The 9,359-nt window shown below is 42.7% G+C and overlaps 1 pseudogene; it reads right to left on the bottom strand.

Annotated features, from left to right (window-relative positions):
* Positions 1 to 471: 471 nt before the first annotated feature.
* Positions 472 to 558, bottom strand: LOC132537125 (small nucleolar RNA U3; annotated as a pseudogene).
* Between the last annotated feature and the right edge of the window lie 8,801 nt (positions 559 to 9,359).

The following is a 9,359-nucleotide window of genomic DNA, read 5'->3' on the forward strand; positions in this document are numbered from 1 at the left end:
TTCTGTCTCTATCTGCTTTTGATATCAGTGTGATGTTGGTTTCATAGAAGGTGGAAGGGAGTGTTCCTGTTTCTTCGATCTTGTGGAAAGCCTTAGAAGTATAGGTATTAATTGTTGCCTGAAGGTTTTGTAGAATTCGTTTGTGAAGCCATCTGGTCCATGACTTTTGTTGTTGGGGAGATTCTTAATAACTGTTTCAATTTCTTTGCCTGTGATTGGTGCATTTAGGCTTTGTAGTTCTTCTTGGTTCAGTTTTGGAAGGACATATGTTTCTAGGAATTCTTCCATTTCTTCCAGATTCTCTAGATAAGTGGCATATAGTTATTCATAGAATTTTTGCATGATTTTCTGGATTTCTGTGGTGTCAGTTGTGATATCTCCTCTATCGTCCCAATTATTTGAGTCTTCTCCCCCTTTTTCTTAAAGTGAGTCTGGCTAGGGATTTGTCAATCTTGTTTAATTTTTCAAAGAACCAACATTTGGCTTCACTGATCTTTTGTATGGTTCTCTTATTTTCTAGTAAAGAACTATAGAAATGATCCCTGAAAGTATAGTCTTTGGTTCTCTTGTTTTCGATATTGTTTATTTCTGCTGTAATTTTAGTGATTTTTGTCCTTCTGGTTGCTTTAGGGTTCCTTTGTTCCTCTTCCTCTAAGTCCTTAAGGCATGCAGTAAGGTCGTTTATTTGAGCTTTTTCTTTTCTACTTAGACTTAGATACTCTCCTCACCTACTTCCTATTACAGTTCTCTCACTCACTTCAAAGCTAACCATATCAAAGCAAGGACTGTAAAAGCTGAATAAGGGCAAGAGACTGTCATACTTTAATGATGACTCTTGATTCACTATCAGGCCACCCCATCAGCAGGGGCCCTAGTCAGGGAGTCTAAGATTCCCAAACAGATGTGATGGGCCTAGACCTCGAGTAAATCCCTCTCTCCATTGTAACTGGTTATTTCTCTCAGGAACAACACAATAGACCCTTTGTGGACCCCCCATAGGACCTTGCCCTCAACTTGGATCAACAATGGTAAAGAATGTCCCATCCTCCAAAGGGACATATAATAAAGTATATAATATATATATATATATATATATATATATATATATATCCACACCTATGGATATCTAATCTTTGATAAGGGGGCCCAAAGCATTAAATGGAAGAAGGAGGCTCTCTTCAATAAATGGTGCTGGGAAAACTGGGTTGTAACATGCAGAAGAATGAAATTGAACCACTTTATCTCACCAGAAACAAAAATCAACTCCAAACGGATCAAAGACCTGGATGTTAGACCATAAACAATCAAATACTTAGAGGAAAACATTGGTAAAACACTTTCCCACCTACACATCAAGGACATCTTTCATGAAATAAACCCAATTGCAAGAAAGACTAAAGCAGAAACAAACCAATGGGACTACATCAAATTGAAAAGCTCCTGCACATCCAAAGAAACTATTAAAGAAACAAAGAGACCCCTCACAGAATGGGAGAAGAGCTTCACATGCCATACATCAGACAAGAAACTAATCACCAAAATATATAAAGAGCTCAACAAACTTAGCAACAAAAAAGCAAATGATCCCATCCAAAAATGGGCAGAGGATATGAACAGAACATTCACATCTGAAGAGATCCAAAAGGCTAACAAACATATGAAAAACTGCTCTAGGTCACTGATTGTCAGAGAAATGCAAATTAAGACAACATTGAGATACCACCTCACTCCTGTAAGAATGGCATACATCAAAAAGGACAGCAGCAACAAATGCTGAAGAAGCTGTGGGGACAGAGGAACCCTTTTGCATTGCTGGTGGGAATGTAAATTGGTACAGCGATGCCGGGATAGCCTGAGGGTGCTTCTTCCCGAGCTAGTGCTCTCTGGGTTGGAGAGAACTCAACTGGAGCTGATCTAGGCTGCTGCGTGGGAGAGGGATCAGGAACTCGTGCCGCACTAACTTAGCAGGAGATACACTCTGGAACTCTCAGAGCCGGAAAGCAATTTCCAAGTGTCTTTAATCAGAAGAGCAGCTGTTTTCATATTCTCCAAGTAGGGTGGAAACAGGATGTGACATAGAGAGGGTGGAGCGAAAAGTGACTGGTGGAAGATCAGGGTGTGAGAAGGAGAGGATCAGGGTGTGACAAGGAGAGGGGGTGGAGCAGGTGAGAATTCTACCACTAAACCACCAATGCCCTGGAGGGAGTGTGGTGCTTTATGTAAATGTAAAAGTGATTTATGTAAATAGACCAAAGCTTTGAACAAATCAATCCCTATATAGGCATATGGTTAAGCAGAAGCCAGGGGGAGCTGGCATACTACCCAACACAGCCTCTGTGGAGAGCAGTCTGGAAAACTCTCACAAGGCTAGACATGGACCTTCAATATGATCCAGTAATTCCTCTCCTGGGGTTATACCCCAAGGACTCCATAACACCCAACCAAAAAGAGGTGTGTACTCCTATGTTCATAGCAGCACAATTCATAATAGCTAAAACCTGGAAGCAACCCAGGTGCCCAACAACAGATGAGTGGCTGAGAAAGCTGTGGTATATATATACACAATGGAATACTATATAGCTATCAAAAACAATGAACCCACCTTCTCTGACCCATCTTGGACAGAGCTAGAAGGAATTATGTTAAGTGATCTAAGTCAGAAAGATAAAGATGAATATGGGATGATCCCACTCATCAACAGAAGTTGAGAAAGAAGATCTGAAAGGGAAACTAAAAGCAGGATCTGACTAAATTGAAAGTAGGGCACCAAAGTAAAAACCCTGTGGTGAGGGATAGACATGCAGCTTCCTGGGCCGGTGGGGGGTGGGTGGGTGGGATGGGACACCGTCTTCTGGTGGTGGGAATGGTGTTTATGTACACTCCTAGTAAAGTGTAGTCATATAAATCACTAGTTAATTAATATGAGAAGGGGAAAATTAATTGTATGTCTCAAAGTTTTTAAAACACAGACTAAGTCTTTTTAATATATAGGCTGTGTATTTGATAAGCGGACTCTCTCAAAAGCCTAGACCAAGTAGATCAGAAGCAACCAATGGCACAGCTATATACAAGACACTGGGTACTATACAGCAAACCCTAACAAAAGGACTTTTCAAAGTTAACCCAATTACCAAATAATGTGATGATAACATTAACTATCCATTGTCTTTTTGAACCCTAAGACAGCAGGAACCTCACATCTCCACTATAGAGCCTATATTTCCCCCAGTCCTGGAACCTTAGGATAGGGCCCACTTTCCCACATGCCTCTCCCAATCCATATCAAATAATATTGCATCTGCTGATCGTAACCTAATCAACTCAACGATTGCCACCTCAACATGCTTCAGCTCAGACGGTATCCAGAGACTTCACCTGTGGAATGACAACCCTCCAGCTTCATTACTCGGGTGAGACCTTTCCTTTCATAGCATTCTCTAAATCCATCCCAGGTGGTTCACTTTCTAACAAAGTCCCCAAACCTAGATATACACCAGTTTCAGTGAGAGAGAGCACATGTTCACACGTATCCATAAACTAGCGCAAAATATATACCTGAAAGCAGAAGTACACTAGAGTTTGCGGTGAGTACCCCCCTAACACTTCCTCTCCACTATTCCAACCTTTGGGTCCATGATTGCTCAACAATTTGTTTGGCTTTGTATGTTAACTCTCTTTTCAGCCACCAGGTTCCAGATACCATCAGGATGCCGGCCAGGCTTCCCTGGACTGAAGACCCCACCAATATGTCCTGGAGCTCAGCTTCCCCAGAGCCCCACCCTACTACGGAAAGAGAGAGGCAGACTGGGAGTATGGACCTACCAGTCAAAGCCCATGTTCAGCGGGGAAGCAATTACAGAAGCCAGACCTTCCACCTTCTGCAACCCACAATGACCCTGGGTCCATGCAAGCAGAGGGATAGAGAATGGGAAAAATATCAGGGGAGGGGATGGGATATGGAGATTGGGTGGTGGGAATTGTGTGGAGTTGTACCCCTCCTGCCCTATGGTTTTGTTAATTTGTCCTTTCTTGAATAAAAAATAAATTTAAAAATACATATATATATATATATATATATATATATATATATATATATATATATATTAATGAAGTAGAGAGTGGAAGCATCACTCTGGCACACACACTGCTGGGGATTGAACTTGGGTCCCCATGATTTATCTAACTTTATCCTCTGTGCCACTCCCAGCCAGTGCACAACTGCTCTTGCCTCCAGGGGTATTCCTGGGGCTTGGTGCTGGCATCCATTGTTCCTGGTAGCCAGTTTTTCCTTTTTTTTAATTGGATAGGACAGAGAGAAATTGAGAGTGGAGGGAGAGCTAGAGAGGGAGAGAGAGAAAGATAGACACCTTCAGCCCTGCTTTGACACTTTCAATAACTTCTTCACTATAGGTGGGGAGCGGGATCTTGAACTCGAATCCTTGTGTGGCCCTTGCAATTAGTCATACATGTGCTTAACCAGGTGGACCACCACCTGGCCCCCCACAACTATTTTTTTAAAAGTTTGATTGATTGCACAACAGAGAACAGAACATGTCTGACCTAGAAGGTGCCAGGAAGCCATCTGGGCCACAGTGAGTAACAGTCCCTCACTGTATCTGCTGGACCACCTCCCCAGCTGTGAACCAATGCCTTGCTGCATTGTTTGTTTGTTTGTTTTTACCAGAGCACTGCACAGCTATCACTTAGGGTGGTGCAGAGGATTGACCCTGAAACCATGGAGCCTCAGGCATGAAAGTTTCTTGCAGAACCATTTTGCTCTCTCACCCTCTTCCTTTTAAATTTTTTGTTTGTCTTCTTGTTTTTAACAGTTTTTTAAATATTTATTTATTCCCTTTTGTTGCCCTTGTTGTTTTGTTGTTGTTGTTGTTGTTATTGTTGTCATTATTGATGTCATCATTGTTGGATAGGACAGAAATGGAGAGAGAAGGGGAAGACAGAAAAACATAGACACCTGCAGACCTGCTTCACCGCTTGCGAAGCGACACCCCCTGCAGGTGGGGAGCCGGGGCTTGAACCAGCATCTTTATGTTGGTCCTTGCACTTTGCTCCATGTGCGCTTAACCCGCTGTGCTACCCCCCGACTCCCTTCTATTTATCTTCTTAATCTCTTCGTAACAGCATAGCTGGAGCCTTAACTGATATGTCAAAACTCCTATGGATGTGACCTATAACAAATGAGCTTTTTTTTTTTCCTTGAGAAAATTTGTTTGAGAAGTTGTATTATCCTGAACTTCCCATGAGGGGATCAATCAGAAATATTTTATCAAAGATCAAGTTTTTGCTTGAACAAAAGTAATTAAATGAGTAATAGGGGGGAAAAAAAGAGATCAGCACATGTTTAATACACTTTTTTTTCTTAATCTAGAATGGCATTTCTTTTTCATGCATTCTTCTTCCTCTCATATTTTTATGGTTGCTTTTCATTCTTTTGGTCCCCATACAAGGTTGTATGCAAGATTCCGCAAAGAGAAGAAAACCTCCACAACTTTACTCTTGTCTCTTCTTGGAGTTTGTTCTCAATTACTGCGTGCAAACTGCCAAAACCAGCAGTGTATTTTCTAAATTAAGAGAAAGGGTTGACCCCGCACACAATCACTCTTCATTTGAAACACATTAAGTGACTTCAGTGAAAATGACGGAAATAGTTCATGTGGCATTAGAGGATGGGCGAAATAAAATCCCCGGAAACCAGAATGCCATCTTCTCATTCCACATTTATTGACTTGCTTCTGCTATGAGGGTGCTGTGCTCAGTGCCTGATCAACACCTGAGCTGTGGCTTCAGCGACAGATGCCTGGAACTCGTAGAACGGAAGGGGAAGACTTGCAAGTGTCCTGCATAGAAGTCTGTGCATGACAGGCCAGGGACATGTGTGAAACAGTGATGAAAGATGCTAATAGGCTGTCACTACCAATTTGGAATGGCAATCAACTGTTGACAGAATTTGGGGGGTGGGGACAGAACAGGCACTAACAGGGAAAATCTGCTTGTCTGGAACTGCACAGGGACAGCCTTGCCCTAGGCCTACCTCCAACTAGTCCATATTAGAAAACAAGCATATGGGAGTCGGGCCGTAGCGCAGTGGGTTAAGTGCATGTGGTGAGAAGTGCAAGGATCGGAGTAAGGATCTCGGTTGCGCTCCCGGCTCTCCACCTGCAGGGGGGTCGCTTCACAGGTAGTGAAGCAGGTCTGCAGGTGTCTACCTTTCTCTCCTCCTCTCTGTCTTCTCCTCCGCTCTCCATTTCTCTCTGTCCTATCCAACAACGACTACATCAATAACAACAACAATAATAACTACAACAACAATAAAAAAAGACAAGGGCAACAAAAGGGAAAATATACAATAAAAAACCAAGCATGTGTGTGTGTCGGGGGAGCAAATAACATAATGGTTATGCAAACAAATTCTCATGCCTGAAGCTCCAAAGTCTCCCTACCACCACTACCATAAGCTTTTGAAAATATATATATTTATTTATTTTAATTAATACTAGTGATTTAATAATGATCAACAATATTGTGGGGTAAGAGGGATACAGTTCCATAGAATTCCCACCACCAGAGTTCTGTATCCCATCCCCTCCATGAGAAGCTTTCCTATTCTTTATCCCTCTGGGAGATATGGACCAAAATTCTTTATGAGGAACAGAAGACGGAAGGTTTGGCTTCTGTAATTGCTTCTCCGATGTACATGGGCACTGACAGGCTGATCCATACCCCAACCTATTTCTGTGTTTCCCTAGTGGGGTAGGACTCTCGAAAGGTGAAGTTCCTGGACACACTAGTAAGGTCTTCTGTCCAGGGAAGTCAGTGTCATGGTATCATCTGCAACTTGGTGGCTGCAAAGCATTAAGCTACAAAGCAGAACAAATAGTTTAATAATTAACAGGAACCAAAAGGTAAAATATGGCAGATAAGATTTGGGGCATTTATGTTGTAAGAAGCTAGGGAGTTTATTTTAAGTATATTCTAAGGGGCTGTTGACTTTACTAATTTTTGCCTGAACCCCACAGCTAACATGTAGGTGAGCTAAAAGTACTGTCTGGGAAGATGGTATAAGAGTTGAGAATGGGACTACAAAGCCGGATCAGGGCAGAGAGTATATGCCAAATATGGGAAAGTAATTAAATACCATTAACTTTACAGAATCTAGATATAGACCAGAGCCCATGGGATAGGGCACGTGTGCACAGGTATCTATAAATTAGGGGGAAATATATACCTTAAAGGAAAAGGGCATAATAGTCTGCAGTCAATAAGTGCAGCAAGAAAGTAGAAAGACCCAAAAAGGACACCAAAAAATACTTAATCAAATATTTCTTACTTGGACATAGATACCCTCCTCATATACTTCCTATTCCACTTCCCTCAATCATTCCAAGACTAACCCTGTCAGACAAAGTAAGAAGTACAAAAGCTGGATAAGGACAAGAGACTGCCTCACTCTAATGATGACCCTTTTGGTCACTACTAGGCCAATGCATCGTCTGGGGCCCTAGTCAAGGAATCCTAGGATTCCCACATAGATATGATGGGCCTAGACCTCTAAATGATCCCTCTCTCCACCATCACTGGTCATCTCCATCAGGAACAACATCACGAACCATCTTGTGGGTCTCTACAAGTCCTTGCCCTCAGTGAAGAACAACAATGGTAGAAACTGCCCCACTCTCTGAAAGGGAGACTGGGCTCAACGTACTCTACCACTTGAGGAAGACTGATTCTGAACTGAGTGCAGCCTAGGATGTTCCTAGCTGTGACTACGGGAATGTGAGCTCAGACTGACGGTGATGCAGAGGTTACACAGGCTCCTGTGCTGAATATGAAGTCACCTAAGCTTTACAGGTGTGACCGCAGGATGCACTGAGAGTGCTGTTGCTTCCCTAAGCTCTTCTTCTCTTCCCATATTACTATATCTGAGAAAACAATTGCGACTCCCAGGAAGTTGGAAATGTGCAAGGATGCACATGCCAAGCGGTTATAATACCACAAAGAAAAGATTGTAATGATGGGGGGTAGGGTTGGGGATAAAGGCAGCAAAGCCTTTGGACAAGAAAGTTTCCCTATCGGGGCCAGGGGGTGGCGTGTGCAAGGACCCAGGTTCAATTACCATGTGCAAGGACCCAGGTTCAATTCCCCCGTCCCCAGCTGCAGCAGGGAAGCTTCACAAGCAGTGAAGCAAAGCTGCAGGTGTCTCTCTTCCTCTCTCTTTCTTTCTGTCTCTCCTTCCTTCTCTTCCTCTCTCCTTTTCTACCTCTCCTTCCCCTCTCAATTTCTCTCTGTCCTATCAAATTAAACTTTAAAAAAATAAAAGAAGAAAAAAAAGAGAAAGAATATGACTGCCGGGACAGGTGGATTCATGAGAGAGAGAGAGAGAGAGAGAGAGAGGAGAAATGAAAAAGGAAAGAAAATATTTTTAAAAGGCATCCCTATATTCTATCTGTTCAATACCAAAGAATCGCTTTAGCAAAGGCAGCAGAGAGTGGAGACTTAAAGGAGAAAAGTACTAGACTACACTCTAATAGACTCTAACTGAAAAAAGGGGGGAGAGGAGAGATACCACAGCCCAGTTCTACCACTTCTTTTTTTTTTAATATTTATTTCCTTTTTTGTTGCCCTTGTTTTTACTGTTGTTGTAGTTATTATTGTCGTTGTTATTGATGTCACCATTGTTAGATAGCACAGAGAGAAATGGAGAGAGGAGGGGAAGCCAGAGAGGAGGAGAGAAAGCAGAGTTCTCCCACTTCTTTTTTAAGAAGTGGAGAGTGGAGACTTAAAGGAAAAAAGTATTAGAGCTACACTCACCATCCACAGGTGTGTGGGATCCTTGCTTTAATTCTCTGTCTACTTGATCAGACACCTTTCTCAGTTGTAAGCCTAGGTATGTTTCTTAACCAAGTCCTGAAAACGAGTAGAATTTTCCTTTTGTGCAGCTTCTCTTGTGGGAAGGAAATGCTTGGTCAAGTCTCCAACAATTACAGAGGAAAATGACAAGCTGAAAATAAAGAGAAAAGGGGTTAGGTGGTAGTTGACATGGTGGAGCACCATGCATGAGGAGCCCAGTCCCCGTCCCTGGATACCACACTGCAACATCTGTATAGAAGTGGTAGAACTAGGGAGTCGGCAGTAGCGCAGCGGGTTAAGCGCACGTGGTGCAAAGCGCAAGGACCGCGTAAGGATCCTTGTTCGAGCCCCGGGCTCTCCACCTGCAGGAGAGCCCCTTCACAAGGGGTGAAGCAAGTCTGCAGGTGTCTATCTTTCTCTCCTCCTCTCTGCCTTCCCCTCCTCTTTCCATTTCTCTCTGTCCTATCCAACAAGGACAACATCAATAACAATGA

Source organism: Erinaceus europaeus, chromosome 2 (assembly GCF_950295315.1).
Source record: "Erinaceus europaeus chromosome 2, mEriEur2.1, whole genome shotgun sequence".
Classification (NCBI taxonomy): domain Eukaryota; kingdom Metazoa; phylum Chordata; class Mammalia; order Eulipotyphla; family Erinaceidae; genus Erinaceus; species Erinaceus europaeus.